An 18,841-nucleotide genomic window follows, 5' to 3' on the forward strand; every position below is an offset into this window, starting at 1 on the left:
AGATGCAGATGGAAATTGCTGGCCCAGACCTGGCTTTTCTGTCAATTTGGGACATGGCCGTAGAGATGACACATTTCTGTCTCTCTCTCCCTCTTTGTTACTTTAGTCTTCAAACTAAAAAAAAAAAAAAAAAAAAGAAAAATTAAATGTTTATGTGCTCAGTTTGCCTATTAATGCTTTTTTTTTCTAGCTATGATTCATGTTTTAGGATTTGCTCAGAATGCAACCAGTACATCAGACATGAGAGAGAACAAAATCAGAAAACTTTTTCTTCTCAATTCTAAAATGAGTAAGAGGAGCAACAGAATGCTTTGACTGGCTCCATTCTGTTTTTGGGACCACTGAAGTTTTCCATCTGTGCTTCAGTCCATTGCCACTTGATGCCAGTGATGCCAAGGTCAGAGGTTTGAGTCTCATGTGGCTCCACCAGCTGAGTATTTTCCCAGCACAGTGTGTGGAGGGTCACTGTGTTCATAAAGTGATAGATACTGGTCATGAAGGAGAGTGCTAGGTGAAAATCTAGATGGGCTTCTTTTCTACTGGCTTTTTTGCAGCTGGACAGAATGGGTGACATAAATTGTGCCCTTGTTACTCAACCTCCCTGTGTCTCTGTTTTCTCATCTGTAGAATGGAGATAAGATTTGCTGTCCTCCTACCTCAGCAGGATCGTTGCAGATTAGATAATGGCTGCCAAGTCTCCATACAAAGGTACCTGGGTTATCATAAACAAGGAGATTCGTGAACAAATACAAAGGGAGATATTTAAAAGACCTCCCATGGTGCATTGCCTAATCACTTAGAGCTCTCGGACCCAGAGTTTGCAGCCCAATCCATTCTGAGCTAGGTTTGGCCAGAAAAAAGTTAGATGCGAACGTCTGACCTTTCTATGTACTTATGAGTTTTTTTTAAAAAAAAGTTTGATAGTGAACATTTGTATTAATAACAATGAAGTGGTCTTTGAATCCAAAAGCAGGTTTTTGTTTGAGAAGGAGGTGAAGGGAAGGTCTCTAGGAACATTCGTGCCACTGAGGAATATTTGCATGTATTTGATCTGCAAGCACGCTTCAGTGCTTTTCACAGTATACCTTCTAGTTTAGGTTGGAGCACAGAGCCGTTACCGTCACACAGCAGCACACGGTTCCCTCGCCCCGGCTTTATGATGGCATACAGCGACAACTTCATTTCTATCATTTAAAACAGACAAAAAAAAAAAAAAGTCCTCTTCACTTAATTCAGACAGTGACCTGCAGGCCTCGTTCTGACTGAAGGAGCCATTCAGAGTCCTTGCAGACAAAAGCAGGGCTTTTTCCTAGCAACCAGATCAAAGCCAAATCGCCCAGAATAGCTCCCTCCCAGGTTTCCTTTGGCGATAGGTTCACAAGGAGTCTAAGGCTCATGGTATCCAGTTCAAACTTCTCTTTACAGACTGAAATGGAAAGGAAAACTCCCGAAGAATTTTCGCAGACTCTGGAAGCTGGCAAGCGTGGCCCCGGCGCTTCATCTTGGGAGCACACGGTGGCCATTTGGAGCATCTCTAACTTTGTTATCGCCTGCATCTGCATGTCCATTCCGTCGGACCCCTAGAGAATGAGGTCTCTGTTTCCTTTCTGCCAGTACCTAATATCAGCTATGCCCAGGAGCCGGCTGATGAAGACTTCCTGTTTGTTTTGAGTCACTGCTAGAGTGATAAATATACTTTAGCTTTCTACTTCGAGAGGAAAGAAACCAGCTGCCCTGAGCGAAAGAGAAAAATGCAGAAATTCCGCCGAATGCTCCTGTTATCGTGGAGTTTCAAGGGCAGCACAAAAAAAATGAAAACTATAAGCCCAAAGTAAATAATTTCCATATTAAAACAGCTTGCAGCAGGCATAGGCCTAAGTTGTTTGTCTTTAATCATTAAGGCAAACCGTGCGCTTTTCACTCTTCTAAGACCAACTCAGTGTTGTTTGGAAATTTTTAAAAATGTAAACTTACACTACAGAGTAATGGTGAGCTATATAAATAAACAATTACAGTTGTGGTTTTTTGATCTGACCGCAAGCTTTGAATGCTCTTTTTGCATGAACACATAATGCTTCTGGATAAACAATTATGTTTACATTGCTGGGGCATCCAATGTTGTATAGAGTCATTTACATATATGATTATTTGGATATAGAATAACCCAAGAGCAAAAGAATATTATGAAATTATTTTAAACAAAAATGACAGGAAATCCTTTATAGCTTAAGTAGCACTTCTTAAATAAAGCTGTGCAAATCTTATGCGGTATTTTAAACCTCATTTTGTCCTTGTATTTTGAACACTCTTTAGACCTGATAACCAGACTGTCTTTGGAGTGGAGGTACTATTTTTCTAAAGTGTTTACTTATTTTTATTTGACAGGCAGAACAGCAGAGAGAAACATGCAGAAAGAGAGAGAATCCATTCTCCAGATGCCTGCAACAGTGAGGGCTGGGCCAGGCAGAAGCCAGGAGTCCAGACGTCTATCTTGGGCTGTCTGTTCCCGTTCTTTAGCATTCTTTGAGCCTTTCCAACATGGTGAAAATAAACAAGTAAAAACATTTCAAACGTGTTAGATCAATATCATCTTGAATTTGTTCATCATTTTCTTTATATTAGACATCATAGGTGATGGTAAATTATTTTTTTTACAAGTTGTATAAGATCATACATGGGTGACAGGGCTTCCAGAGGGTGACCCATCATCTTCTGCCTGCCAGCATACATTAACAGGGAGCCGAATCAGCAACAGAGGATTGAGGACTCTAACCATCACTGCAGTATGGGATGTTTAACCCCCTGCACTGCAACACCCACTATAGAATTATTGTCATACCTCTGATCTTTAAGAGCGTAAATTCAAGAAGTTTTGTTGATCTGAATGTCTGGAGGTTAACTTCCATCTGCTCGTTCAATTCCCAATGCCCAAAACAGCCAGGCCAATGGCAAACACCAAGAACTTCACCTTGGTGTCTCATCTGGGTAACAGGGACCCAAGCAATTGGACTATTTCCTGCTGCCTCCCAGGATGCATTAGCAGGAAGCTGGATGAGAAGGTCGTGAGCCAGGACCAAACTGACGCTGGTAAGGGATGCAGGTGTCCCAAGTGGTGGCTTAACCCAGTGCATTGTAATAGTTGTTCAACTTTGGGAGTTCTTATAGGTTTGACTTCCAGAAGTAGTGAGGTGCAAAAGATGGCAACGGCTTATGTGTACCCAAATTGAGTACTTTTTCTGGGCCAAGTTCATTTTTGTCTAATAGGTAGGATCTCCTACAACTTCCAATACAGGAAAAATTTGGTAATCATATAGATAGTTTCTTTTTCCTAGTATAAAAGAAAATTTGATAAATAAAGTCAAAATAAAATTAAAATGAACCCTTAAGATTTATAGATCTAATCATTGCGTATGTATTTTTTACTTTATCTGAAAAGCAGAAAGTTAAGGAGAGAAAGACTGATCTTCCATCTAGTGTTTTAATCTTCAAATGTCTGTAACAGCTGCCAAAACCAGTGGCTGGGAACTTAATCTGAGTCTCTCCCACGGTTGGCAAGGGCCCAAGAACTTGAATTATCACCTGCTACTGCCCAAGATGCAAATTAACAAGAGACTGGAATGTGAAACAGAGTCAGGATTGAAGAGATGCAAGCACCATCTTGGATTCCTGTCAGATTCCTACCTTAGTAACAAAATGTTAATTCTAGCAACTTAGTGATCTGGATACACAGAAAGGATGATATGCCTTGGTTTTATGACAATGTTAATAAGAGTGGGTCTTTATCACTTAAAAGCTCATACAATCATGTGACATTGACAAGTCACAAAAGAGAGCATGCGCTTATAAATACTTAGTGCAAAAAAGTTAAAACAAAGCCAATTATGTTAAATATTGCTTTAACTTAATAAATGTGTTACCACATGTGTATTTGTAATCTCACTTAAATGACACAACAAGGAAGAAAAAAAGATTTTTGAAGCATGACTGAGCATGGGAGAATTGAAGGACTAACATATTTTCTGTAATTATGAGAACATGTTTGTCTAAAAACTTTGAAACAATAGAGCCAGGAAATGAATGATATTGGGAGGAGAGAAAAAACTATCAACGCCAGCATTTTCTATGGTTGTGTGTTCAGAAAGGTATAAAACACATTTATAAGATAAATTTATTTCTAAAGCTAAGTGTGACAGTGGACAATTTAATAGGCATATTTGCTTGTATACTTTTAAGAAGAGGTTAAAACTTGGTACAAAGAAAGGACAAATGGTTGAGGTGATATTTTTCTCTAAAATCTATCCATTAAAATAAAGTGGAACTTCGATTGGGTGGGACCTATCACTTAGTAAATATAATGGGGTGTGAGAAAACCGCCCTTACCTTTTAAGTACTATTTAATGTCACAAACCTAGTAGCAAAGTGCAACTGTTATGGTCCAATTGCTGCAAACACTTGTCAGATGACTTACTTCTCTACAGGAGTAATGGCCTAGATTGTTCAAAGCTAGCTGTGGTTATGGTGGTACATTTATGATCCAGCCTTAAGGAATGAAAAAGCTGAAGGAAATCCGTTTGCATACAACTGACATCTGTTTCTTCACAATAGAAGAATGTAACATGACAATTTGCAAAAAATACTTCATTTGCAAGATGGCATATAATCCTGAGCTGTTTCTGGCTCTGGCTGTCATGGGAGCAGTAACAGGTGGTCAGCTTCACTGGGCCACAGATCCTCAGGCAAACAAAGAGGTTCCCACAGTGCCTACTAATGTTTTTGGAACCTCTTTCTAAGAAGCAGCTGGTGACTAACGAGTATCTATGAGAATATTAACCTGTCCCGTCACTGCTGCTCCTGCATCTCACTTAATTATCATAACATTCCATTCCTGGTCCCAAGATGTTTAGACAATTTTGTTGAAGATGAGGAATGAGCTTTCAGGATAAGGACTAAGGGATATTTGGTTTGAGTAGATGGAAGATCTCTCTTTCTCCCTCCTTTATTTGAAAGGCAGAGGTTCACTGCCTTTCAAATAAAGTAAAAATACATAAATAGAAATTAGATAAATAAATATTAAGGGGACATGCCCTGAGTGAAAAATTTTTTTCAGAGAATTCACGTATTCGAAGAAATAAATGTTTTTCACACCTATTTTCACACATCTGAGGTGATGAGTTCAACCCTTACAAAATAAATGGTGGGTTTCACACTAAACCCACCCAAGCATATTCCTGCAGTCTCTAAATAATTTAATCTTTGAGAATCAAAAGACAAGATGTCTTGCTCTAGCAAGGAGCAGAGAAAGAGATTTCTGTCATCTTTGCTTTGCCTAAATGTATAATCGACTTTCATATCATTCATGGAAAAAATGAAACTAAATCATATATTTATTATAATACAAAATAATTTTAAACACATGCATAGTTATTTTCAGAATATGAATTTTCTAAGAACATTTTGGAGAACATTTCATAGGTATGGAGCTCAAAAAAAAATTTTTAAAGGATTTATTTGTTTTTAAAGGCAGGGAGGAGGAGAGACAGAGAGAAAGATCTTCTATCTACTGGTTCACTCTACAAGTGGTAGCAATGGATGGAGCTGAGTCAATCTGAAGTCAGGAGACAAGAGCTTCTTCCAGGTCTCCCACAGAGGTGCAGAGTCCCAAAGCTTTGAGTCATCCTTGACTGTTTTGCCAATCTATTGCAGGGAGCTGGATGGAAAGTGTAGCAGCTGAGACATGAACTGGCACCCATATGAGATCCTGAAACTTGAAGGAGGAGTATTAGCCAATTGAGCCATCATTGGTTAGGGCTTCAAAATTTTTTTCTACCAAGATAAACTAACCTGTTACTTTCACATTCATCCTCTGCAGCATATGCATTATTTTTTCTTCATGAGTTAACAAATATTTTATATATTTAATTTATTTGAGAAGCACAGAGAGAAACAGAGAGCATAGGCTCATCTACTGGTTTACTCCCCAAGTACATGCAACAGCTAGGGTTAGGCCCAGCTGAAGCCAGAAGCCAGGCACTGCATCCAGGTCTCCCATTCCTGTTACATTTACCCACCTGAGCCATCACTGCTGTCTTTCAGTGTCTGCATTGGCAGAAAGCAGGATTAAGACTAGAGCCAGGATTCAAATCCAGGCACTCTGACATGGAATGCAGGGATTTTAAGCAGTGTTTCAACCACTAGGACAAGTACCTACTTAGAATGAACTTTTAAAAATACCATGGTGTGTGCCATATTCTATACATCATATATGGATGCATTGTTATGTCTCCAATGTTTTTGGCTCAAGCCCCAAAGTTGTTTTTGTATTACTATTGATCTTAATATTCAGTAAATTAGACTATTGAGTTCATAACTTTCATTAACTGGGTCCACAGAGTGTCTATGTATGCATCTTAGATTCTTTTGGCCACCATTACTATCCTATCCTATGACATAAAAACATCTGTTTCTGTGCACCCCACACATGTCAACATTGTCTGTTGGATTATAATTCAGGCTTAGAAAACTGTGAGTGGGCCCAGTGTGGTAGCCTAGTGGCTAAAGTCCTCGTCTTGCACACCCAGGGTCCCATATGGACATCATTTTTATTCCAGCTGTTCCACTTCCTATCCAGCTCCCTGCTCGTGGCCTGAGAAAGCAGTAGTGGCCCAAGGCCTTGGACTATCTTGCACCCATGTTGGAGACTGGGAAGACACTCCTGGCCCCTGGCTTCAGATTAGCTGAGTTCCTGCTGTTGTGGCTACTTGGGGAGTGAACTGGTGGATGGAAGATCTTTCTCTCTCTGACCATCCTTCACTCTGTAAAAATCTGACTTTCCAATAAAAATAAATAAAGCTTAAACAACAACAAAAAAGGAATACTATCAGTGATTCTATAAAGCACTAATTAAAAACCAACAGAATTTTGGTAAATTAACACTGAAATCAGTTCGTCATCATTTTTCTCCATGTCAGGAAGTGCCACCATAATCAATCAATGAATCACTCACTCACTCAATCAATCAGAAAAACATTTTGTATTCATCTTCTACTCCTTATTATCTTTACCAATTCATATCCAGACATCAGTGAAGCTTCTTGCTCTTCTGAATCTGCCCGATTCTTTCTCAAAAGCCAATTATCACTTGAGATTTGTTGAGATTCTTGCTTTTAATTAAATATCCTTTTGCCAAAAAGGAACCAGATTCATTTAGAACAATTAATTAATAAACTTAGGAGGCAGAGGGATAGAGGAAAAGAGTCATCCATTGGCTCACTCCCAAATGCCTGAAGAGTACAGCCTGGGACAGGCCAAAGCTGGGGGTCAGGTGGGGGGCCCCAATCCATGCCTCCTGTCAGGGTGGGAGGGAAGAACCGATAGATAGGATGAGCCATCACTGCTGCTCCCCAGGATCTGTATTAGCAGGAAATAAGAACCAAGAATTGAGGCTAGAGCTTGGGCACTATAAAACCTGGGCACTTTGATTTTGGTTGTGGACATCTTAATTGGTGTGTAACGCATCAGGCTAAATGCCCGCTTCAGTAAACCGAGTTTTTCAAGGGCATTTTATGAATATCTGCGATGGGGCTCAAAACCAAAGACACTCAAAGCCTCTGGAAATTCATTTGGCTAGTCAGCAGCACACACAGCTGTGGAAGAAAGGCTAATTCTTAAAGACATTGCAGGCTCTACTACCTAGCATCTTATTCTCAAGGGCTGGTTGTCCTTTCTGATCCACCGCAAACTACCAGTTGTTTCCTGTTTACCTAATGCATACTTGGTGAAGAAAATATGTATTTTTTGACAGCTTAATTTTTTTAGAGTGGTTTCAAATCTTTTACTTGTTTAAATACTATGACAGAGCAGTTACTGAAGATTAAATTACACCAACATTAGTCAGGTTGTATGTAAAGAGGTTAAGAGGCCTCCAAGGTGCCTGTTGGTATAGAGATGCTCAAGGGTTTTGCTGGCAACTAGGATGAGTTTTCATGACTAGAGAATCTATCTCCTTTTATTGTTTTATATTATATTTATCATCATCTTATCTTCCCTGTGTGCCAAACAGTTTTCCATGGAATGATTTATTCTAATAATTAAAATAAGGCAATATTCTTCTGCTGGATGACTGTTTTGTCTGAGTTATAAAATATAATTTGCTTTTTCTTTGTACCATTGTTCCAGAAAAGATTCATCTTTAATTAGTTTGAGGTGTACTGTGGCTTACCTTTGTCTTTTAGTTGAAGATATTTCTTTTTCAAAAAATGGATGAATTCTGAGTTGACAAGGTAAAAAATTTGCAGGAAGATTAAAAATGCTAATATTTCCCAGCAAGAAGTTTTTTTTTGTTTTGTTTTAAGTTTCTACTATTGAACATTTTAGGTATTGAACACCTATTAGAGAAGTACTTGTTTGCATTATGTTAAATGTAAATTAGGTGACTCACTTTCTCCATCTCTTTCCCTATATTTATTTTTAAATCTGCTCTAAAGCAGGAACTAAGACTAAATGAAATTAAAGCATGTTTTTGGTTTGACTGGTCTGATATTCTTTAAAGCGCTGGGTATGACTCACAGCCTGTCCCTTTTTTATTAGTGATTTAATTGAGACACTGAAAGATTATATAAGCTTGTAATAGCAGATTAACTATCAAAGCAGTCGCCCACTGAATAACCCTACTATGTTTAAACTGGTACTGTTCAATATTGTCTTCAGGTAATTTTTATATTTCATATTATAGAGTGGCTATAGAAAAACAGAACGATTATAAAAACACCCTTTATATTTTGTTATTTTCATTTTTGTTGTAAAGGAGTTTGAACTTGGAATGTAAAGGAATGTAAGATCAGTAATGTGCTTGTAAAATCCATGGTTTTTGTTGCATTGTAAATGTTTCTGTTGCTTTCTAGTGGTCATTTCTGCTTTATTAAACATATTTTCATTTTGTATTCTCTTAATCAAATTATTTCATGTGCAGTATAGAAAATGTTGAAAAGTAAGCATAAGTAAAGTAAATATTAGAAACCATGTACAGTTCCACACCTCTGAAATAACCAGCTAACACTTAAGTGCACATTTTTTCTTAATATCAGCTTTGTTTATATGAAAGGCAGAGTTATCAAAAGAAAAAGAGAGAGAGAGAAAGAAAGAAAGAAAGAGAGATCTAGCTGTTGATTCACTCCCCTAATGGCCATTAAGAATTGGGCCAGATCAGGTGGAAGTCAGAAGTCAGGAGCTTCAGCAGGGTCCCCCCATGTTGGTGTTGGCCATACTCCACTGCTTTTCCAGGCACATTAGCAGGGAGCTGAATTGGAAATGGAGCAACTGGGGATGAAAGCAGTACTCATATGGGATGCTGGCATTGCGGGTTCTGGCTTAACCTGTTAACTTTGGTATACATTCCCCCAAATAGTTCATCCACCATGTTTAGGCACACATTTAAAAAGAATGCAAATCCTATTGCAATTTTAAGAATCAATTTTCACATATTAGTATATACAATTAAAATTGTGCCTATGAAATATGTGAGATTTGTTAGATTTTTAATAATAAAATTTTAAAAAGAATATATACTGAATACTTTTCATTGTTAGATGCGTTTTGTTTACTTATTTATTTTTATTGGAAAGCCAGATATACAGAAAGGAGGAGAGACAGAGCGGAAGATCTTCTATCCTCTGATTCACCCCCCAAGTGGCTCAAGTGGCTGCAAGAGCCGGAGCTGAGCCAATCTGAAGCCAGGAGCCAGGAGTCTCTTCTGGGTCTCCCATGCAGTTGTGCAGGATGCCAAGGCTTTGGGTTGTCCCCCACTGCTTTCCCAGACCACAAGCAGGGAGCTGGATGGAAAACAGGGCCTCCAGGATTAGAACCGGTGCCCATATGGATCTGGTGCATGCCAGGAGAGGACTTTAGCCACTAGGTTACTGAACCTGGCCCCTGTCATCATCATTTTCTTCCTCCTTTTATTCTTCTCCTCCTCCTCTTCATTTTTCTTCTTCTTCTCCATTTATTTTTATTTGAAAGGCAGATTTTTTCAGAGAGAATGAGAGGTCTTCCCTTGTCAGGTTCACTTGCCAAATGGCTACCACAGCATGATCTGAGCTGATTCAAACCTTGGAGAGAGGAGCTTCTTCCAGGTCTCCCACATGGATGTAGGATCCCAAAGATTTGGGCCATCCTCTGTTGCTTTTGCAGGACACATGCATAAAACTGGATTGGAAGTGGAGAAGCTGGGACATGAACCAGCTCCCATATGGGATATGGTTATATTTTCTGCAGGGCAGAGGATTAGCCTGCATCATGCCTGCCCCACAATGTCATAAATATTCTTTTACTACATCCATTTTCCATTTTGCTGGCTGCACTGTTATTTTTTTGTGGAGGTGTAAATGATCCACATAGCTAATTATTTACCCATATTTTGTTTACTTCTAAAAGTGGGTGTGATAACTCAAAAGTTTATACTCTTAGTTCATGTTAGTACTCTGTTCTTCAGTAAGATCACACCATTTACAGACTAATTTGGTTCAAGCTTACTAGTTATTATGTTCAAGACTCAGTGATTCTTCTTTTGGTATTCAAGCATATTGGCTGAGTGCTGCTCAAAGGTCGTAATAAGAGAACGGAAAATAATTGACTAAATTCTGAACTGCCTCATTATTTCATTCCTATAAATTTAGCAGAATAACTCCCCCCCCCCCCAACGTCTGCCATTGGCTAGTTGTATCTGGATCTATCTTCTGTTTTATTATTTTTGTGCAAGAATTCTCTAGGACATAGAGCAAGAAAGCCTATCAGATTCTAATATGCTAGATTAGCTCTCCATCCAAATTTGGGCAAAAGTCATCCATTCATCATTGGCTAATCACAAAAATGTTCAGTGGTAGCACTGAAGAAGCCATGTAACGTGTTCACCTGGGAGGCTGCCCTACAGTTTGATGTGGTCATCAGCAGAACTGGCAAAACTTCAGTAGCTTACTTGCTTTGCTACTTGGGGAACATTTACATCAAAAATCTTGAAATGATTTTAGGGGTTAATATTCTGACTTTTTGGTTTTTCCAATTTTTTTTTGTTTTCTCTCCAAGTTTTTACTTTGGAAATGCAAACACTGCTATGTCTTGCTATTTTCAATAATATCCATAAAGTTCTATAAGCATCAAGTCTATTTTTTGAGGCATAAACTTGTAGAAATGACAATGAAAATGTCACCATTTCAAGCAAACCTTCCCCTTCCTTCACCACAAAAGGGGTTTCTAGTCTCAAAAAGGAACTTAGTTTTTGACAATTTTAGTCTAAAATGCTTCTTCAGCTTTTCTCAGATTCTGGCCATCTCAAAATGCAAGTAAAGAGAAAGTCATCCTGTAAAATTAATTTTTGTGACTGAACTTATGTCTTAAGAACTAAGCTTTTTCACTTCCTCCTGGAAAAAGCAAATTTCTTGAAATCAAGTTTCTATTTTATATTTAAGTCCCATGAGATCCTATTTGTATGGAAGATTGGAATTATCCTATGTCCCACAAGATCCATATACTGTTACTGCCAACCCAATGCAATCAAAAGGACTCGCAGGGAGGCAGGGGTACAATGCCCAGGTTTCAGACAGCCTGCTGATACAGAGGAGTAAGCTTCCATTTACAACATGTACATCCTACTTGGAAGTGCCAGTCCAGTCTCAGGACTTTACCTGGGATGGAGCATTCCTGTTAAGGAATCTTGGAGGCTTCTGGGAAAGTGAAATGGCACATGCAAGATTCTCTATCTTTCCCTTTCTCTCAGTCACTCTACATTCTAAGTAAATGAAAACAAATAAGTAAATAAAGAAGCATTTTTAAAAATGCCCAACTTCTTCCTGTGTAGTATTTTCCAAGTGTAGGGCAAATGGCTAGAGCTCTCTGCATGACAGTTTTCACAATTGGAAAACATGGCACAGAGGTGGACGCTTGGCCTAGCAGTTAGGATGTTGGCTAGGATGCCTGCATCTACTATCGAGGGACCTGACTTTTAGTCCTATTCTGGCTCCTAACTGCAGTTTCCTGCTGCTGTTAGCCCAGGGAGAGAGTTAATGATGTGGTTCAATCAACTGGCTTCTTGTCATCTCTGAAGGAAATCCAGATGGAGTTCCTTCCTGCCTCTTAGCCCATCTCTGGACATTGCAGACAATACAGGGGCAAACCAGCACAGAGGAGCTCTGGTTTTTCTGCCTACTCTCAGACAAAATGAAAAAAACAAAAAAAACCCCAAACAACCCAAAACCGCTGTCATTGGACAACAGATTGCTGTGAAATCAAGGGTCATTGGGCCCGGCACAGTGGCCTAGTGGTTAAAATCCTCACCTTGAATACACCGGGATCCCATATGGGCACCAGTTCTAATGCTGGCAGCTCCACTTACTATCCAGATCCCTGCTTGTGGCCTGGGAGAGCAGTCGAGGATGGCCTAAAGCTTTGGGACCCTGCACCCGTGTGGAAGACCTGGAAGAAGTTCCTGGATCCTGGTTTTGGTTCGGTACAGCACCGGCTGTTGTGGTCACTTGGGGAGTGAATCATTGGATGGAAGATCTTCCTTTCTGTCTCTGTTCCTCTCTGTATATCTTTGACTTTGCAATAAAAATAAATTAATCTTTAAAAAAAGAAGAATTTAAGAGTCATTAACATTTTAAGGCAGGCTATAACTGGAGCAGCACATTTTCAAATGAATATTATGATTATCCTTTTTTTAACCTTAGGATTTATTTATTTTTATTTGAAAGTCAGATAATACAGAGAGAAGGAGATACAGAGTAAGATCTTCCATCTGCTGCTTTACTCCACAAATGGCCGCAATTGCTGGAGCTGAGCCAATCTGAAGCCAGAAATCAAGAACTTCTGAGTCTCCCACATGGGTTCAGGGTACCAAAGCTTGGGTCATCTTCTGTTACATTTCCAGGCCACAAGCAGGGAGCTGGAAGTGAAGTGGAGCATCAGGAACATGAACCAGTGCCCATATGGGATCCTAATGCTTACAAGCTGGAGGATTAACCAATCAAGTCATCCCTCTAGACCCTATATGTACACTTTTAAAAATGTTATTCAAGTATTTTTATTTATTGTTTTTTAAGATCAACAATAACATTGTTATGGAAAACTGTTTAAATTATAGATAAAGAAGACCATGAAAAGAGTTCCTTAAGAAAAGGATCAAGATGACAGAAGTCTTTCTCTCTCTCTTTCCAGTCAGAATAACACCTCTCACCCTATGACCAATCAGGGTCTTGCCTTTCAGTACTATCGTCTAGTGTTCCAAGATATAAGGTCAAAATGAAGTTGAATAAGGGCATCTGATAAACTGCATGATATCACAAATTAGAGAACATTTATAGAATTTGTTTCAAAAAAGAAGGCAGGTAACCTTTTAGTTTTTTCAAAAAAATTGATTTATTATGAAAATCAGAGTTACAGAGAGAAAGATAAGAGAGAAAGAATCTTCTAACCGCTGATTCACTCCCTAAATGTCTACAAAGACCCAGACTGGCTCAGTCCAAAGCCAGGAACCAGGAACTTCCTCTCAGTCCCCCATCTGAATGCCAGTGCCCAATGCCTTGGGTCATCCTCTGCTGCCTTCCCTGACCATCAGCAGGGTGCTGGGTCAGAAGTGGAACATCTGGCATCTAAACCAGTGCCAACATGGGATGTTGGAGCTACAGGTGGAGGATTAACCTGCCACCATGTGAGCCCCCTGAAGGTAGCTTTTTAAAGGTCTTTTCTATCTCAGCATTTAATGGTGCCAAAGAACATACCGTATATGGAGGTTTATACTGTATTTGTACATTTTTTGTGGCTAGTCAGCTCAGGTAAAACTATACAAAAGACATCTATCGGCTGAAGAGCTGGCCCATGAACTTTATCAACATCTCCGAGTTCAATCCAATCCCTAGTGCGACAAGGAACGAAAGCAGTGAGAGAGGACTGAGCTCTAAAGGGACCGAGCAACTCATAAGCATTTTTCTATGAAACCCGAAGAATCACTTTGAATCACTCTCCTGTGCTTGGTGCATTGGCAGCAGCACAGCACAAGGAGATCAGAAAATTATGTGCAATCTGATTGCTTTAGATCTACCATTCAGTGGTGGGTTGAAAATGGACCTCTGCCACCTCGCTGTTAAGCTACTGCTTGATTTGCATTGTAGAACATGTAAGTAATTAAAATTTCCTTTTTGCCAAGTGGGATGATCTCTATAAGGAACTTACCGTGCTTTGACTTCTGTCTTAGAAACTGAATGAGATGAGGAAGAGCAGAAAAGGATAGCTTCCTCTGAAAGCCAAAACAGCGAGCACTGCCACCTCCTTCCGGTCTTGTGACACATACTCTGTCATGGATTGTGTTGAATGTAAAAGTCCCTTTCTGATGAGGGATTTATTTAAGTAGTTTTATTTTATAATACTTCTTTAATCATTTCTTCAAAGGGAACTGTTCATTTGGCAGTGACCAAAGAGGTATCTGGGCTGGAATATGTGTTCCAGTTGATCTGTGACCCCAAGATACTATGCCTTTGATTGAAAGTTTCCAGGAATCAAAGGACATGTTACCCCTGCTCCTTCTGCTCCAGGCCTGTACCAAGACAAAAGTCTTGGCTTATGTCCCAAAGTAATCTCTTTCCTAAGGTGTTCCTGGGGGTGAGGTGAGAATTCTTGTCTTGGGAAACCTGGAACATAGCCATATATTCCAAACATAACCATATGTCCCAAAGGGACAAGAACTTGATTGCATCTCATAATGGCAGCTCAAGGGACATCCCCAGTCCGTGAGTATCTCAATCCAACTAGAGAAAAGGCAGAAGCCACATAGCCTTTTCTAGAGCATTCTTCTGCAGGAGAAACCCATAGTCAACTTAGAGTCCTTATTTCAGGCTCCCCTGATCTTGGATGAGGTGAATGCTTTTTTGTGAAAATGGCTTAAATGCCATTACGTTCCACATCAGCGTTTCCTCTGGCTCTTCCAACGTCCAATGAGAAACTCAACCCCCAAATATAAACAGCAGACAAGTAGCTTGAAAAATGAAAACAAATTTTCAAATCCAAAAGCCGTGTGCTCCTGTGATTGAAAATCTTTTTCTTAGCGAGTGGGAGTTGCTTTCATCATTGCTGGTCATATGTTTTTGTTTTTCATTTTCTGGTGGAGAAGTTTTCTAGGGTATTTTTCAAACTTTCCAGCTTAGCAAAGCGTTGGCTAAAATTGAAAAGAGAACTAGGCATTGGGTCGGAGGCAGCATTAGGTTTGTTCTTGTTGGGGGGTTGGAAGTCAGGTTGCTGACACAGCGAAAATAAGACAAAACATTTGAAACTTCTGGCTTTGTACTTCTCAAATGCCTCTTTTAGAAATCGCTTAAGTTGTTATTAACATCCACCACCCACCTTCCCTTTTTGGTCCTGACATTGGGTAATAATAGATAATGTTGACATATGTTCCCTGCTGGTCAGAAATACTATACTTCTTTGAAAGGTAACATTTTCGAGCTATGACAAAATGTATTTTACTTGGACAGGACATTAGTTATTGGACTAATCTCAGAATGTGGGCTGTGGGGTAAAAGTTTTAACATTTTAGTTGTGGGAGAGAGTTTGTTGGGAGAGTAAAGGCATCAGTATGGGGTGTGTTTAACTTTCACCATTTCCAAAGGTGTTGGCTTGATGTCAAAATCTCATGTCCTTAGGAATGCAAAGGAAACATTTCCAGTATGTATGAAGAACAGCTGTCCATGGACACAGCAACTTTTAAAAATGATTATATTCAACTTTACTGCAGTATGGATTATGGAATCAAAAAATATTTTTTCACTGTGTACCAAAGAATTCTGTCTTACGGGCCAGTTTTGACGCTTTTAACTGCAAGAGACATATGCTGCAGTTCTGTTGTTTGTTCTCCATATGATGTACTCTGAAACATGTTTTTTAGAAAGAAATAAAAAAGAAGAGAGGGAGAGAGAGGGGGAGAGAAAGAAAGAGAGAAAATGATATGCAAATTCTTTTGATCAAATGTGGTCCTCAAATCTACTTTTGAAACTAATTTAGGGGATGAATTAGGAAATGCCCCAGCTGGCTACCATGCTACTGAAGCCTGAACAGCCCTTTGCAAAACTGGAAAAATTGATTTTGTTTTGAAGGCTCACACAGACTTTAGTGTTGTGGAAGTTGGACAGAGTTTTTATTGAATTTGGTCCTTTGTGTTTTATGACAGTCTGAATGGGTGTTAAGATTCCACGAATAAATCTCCTGCCGTTTCTGAAATTTCTGATATAAACATGAGCTCCGTCAATTTGTTCTCTGCACAAATGTCTTTCAGAATGTTAACAAACATGGTGCATAGATGGGTGGGCCAGCTGATGTGGGAGCAGTCTGCTTTGCTTGGTAGGATGTTCCAGTAAGATTTTTCTTTCTTTGTTTCTTTTTTTTTTCCATGTTGTGGGCAATGAGGAAAGGGGGCTGCTGCAGCAGGAGATGGTGGTGGTGAAGGCCTTTATGACAGGGAAGCTAGAGCTAGGCTGCTTGAGGAAGTGGTGCTGATCAGCTTCAGTGGAAAACCTGGCCTGCATACCACTTCCAAGGGATTGTGGACTGACCCCAGGAAATGTATCAGGTATTTTCTTTAGTGTCTCAGGTGAATTACTGGGATGAATACAGTATCTAGGAGGAGAACAAAAATTTAAAATATGGTCTTCCTCTATTCTGCATCAGTTTGCAATTTTTAAAGTGTACTTGAAAGTCAAATGTCAAATTGATCATACCCTAGAATTAGTTTTCGACTAAACACTGTAATTTAAAAACATGCAAACCAAAGGGGGGAAAAACACTAGTCTCCATTTTATGATAAAAAAAATCAGGTCATGCACAATATAAACACTGTTGAAAGAGAATCAGATTGAATTTTGGGAATCTGGGCTTATGTTCCACAATTAACAGTAGTGAAAAATTGCATATTATGTAATTTGCAGTTTTCTAATGCGCAACTATCATTATGCAAGTCGTTCTGAACCAAGCACTGGCTTTTCATTTTGAGTCATGAGCCCAAATGGTAGCAACCTGCATCTTCTTCTTTAGAGACTTTAATGCCTAGACCTAGACCAGAGATGCGATACACCTTTGCCTGCATCAACAGGATTGTATTTATGGTTAAACTCCCCAGACATGTCCTGGTATTTCCCAGTTATCCTTGGGGGATGGTGACGTGCCGCATGGAACTATCCACTCGCTACATTGTCTCCTGTGTGCTCTTCTTTGGGACTAAGCACTAAGATGCTTGGCTGAATTTGCATATACCATGAAATCAATGTATGGAAGAACATACTTCATGTGAATTTTTGATATACTGTTTTATTTATTATAAATTGGACCTCTTATTTGATAGGCTTCTCTTTGTGGGCCAAATTCTGTCCTGTGTTTCTTGAAATTCCCACTGAAGTAGTAATTACCAAGTGGAAGAATACTAAAAACGTTCAGCCAAATTGTGTTCTAAGTTGCTATCGTGTAACTCCCAATGAAGTTAATTATGACTTAGTAAGAACTAGTGCTCCAGTGTCTTTAGGGCTTTGGAACGCTGTGATCTGCCATCCAAGCTACTGGGCCAAAAGTCTGCCTTTAAATATCTCATTTTAAGAGGTGAATTGACTCTGTTGAAGGTAAGAAATGGCTGTGTCAGTAACTACATACATAATGGGTCTTAAAGAGCAGAATTTAACATCTTAAAACTTGAAGAAGGCTGATCTTTTTGCAGTTTTCCTCTTTGGGGGACAGTCTATTTCACAGAAGCTTTAATTCTTCTTAGTGTGTTAAGAGTCCATTGGTACGTGTTAGCTCCTGTCCCATTCTCATAGCATCCCTTAACTGTAATAACGCGTAATTTTTATTTCCATTAATTGTAAAACATTTGCTTAAGTCATCACTGCTTAGCTATTATTTCCTGGAGCTAAACCATTATCTTCCTTAAATACAGATGTTTATATTATGCATAATATAATTTCTGTCATAAAAATTCATTATAACTTTTCAAAATAGTTTGGCTCTCATTTAGCATCTGTCTTAGTTTAGCCCTTTATTATTATTTTTAAAGGAAAAATGGGCACCAAGACCTTTTAGATAACAATACAGTATGGACCACTAAGTAGGTTCCACGTAGGATAGTGTCCTTGTCCTTTGCAAGGTAAAAGCAGACCATTGCTCATGATTTGCTGTGAACAGAACTTACAATAAATAGGGGTTGGATTCTTCCCCCAACCGGAAGCATGATGTATGGGGCTGTTCTGGCTCTGCAATGATTCGATCAGTATCTGAGAACCCTGGTGGCCCAGAAAGTATTTTATGAGTGTATTAGGGATCAGACAACTCAAAGAGCATGAGTGGATGGTGACTAGTCGTGTATCCTGTGAGATTTCAAATTCAGTAGAGACTGACTCACTTTAAAAGCTTTTCTAGGTAATAGCCATGAAACAATCAACTCATCCTTGGAATAGACTGGCGGGGTTTGACAGGGACTGATTCTAGCTGCCTTCAGGGTTAACCAAAGGTTCAAAGCTGCCTTTCTGAATGTGGCTAACAAAGATATCAGAGGCACTGAGAGTTTAGTGTCGGAACTGAAAGTGTGGGACGAAGGACTGGAGGGGCTTTCTCTGTCTCACGTCTTCACGTCTATCCACAGTAGCTCCCATGTTCTCTATTTCCCTCTCTCCATCACCACAAACTCCTAATATTTGCCAGCATAAACCATGAAAACCACAGTCCTGTTCAGGAGGAACTCATTTTCTAGTTAAAGTGATACTTAAGAACAACAGCGATTTATAGAGGGTAGCATCCATATGGGAACACTAAAGAGGATACCCAG

Source organism: Ochotona curzoniae, unplaced genomic scaffold, assembly GCF_017591425.1.
Source record: "Ochotona curzoniae isolate NIBS_2020 unplaced genomic scaffold, NIBS_Ocur_1.0 contig_2210, whole genome shotgun sequence".
Taxonomy (NCBI): domain Eukaryota; kingdom Metazoa; phylum Chordata; class Mammalia; order Lagomorpha; family Ochotonidae; genus Ochotona; species Ochotona curzoniae.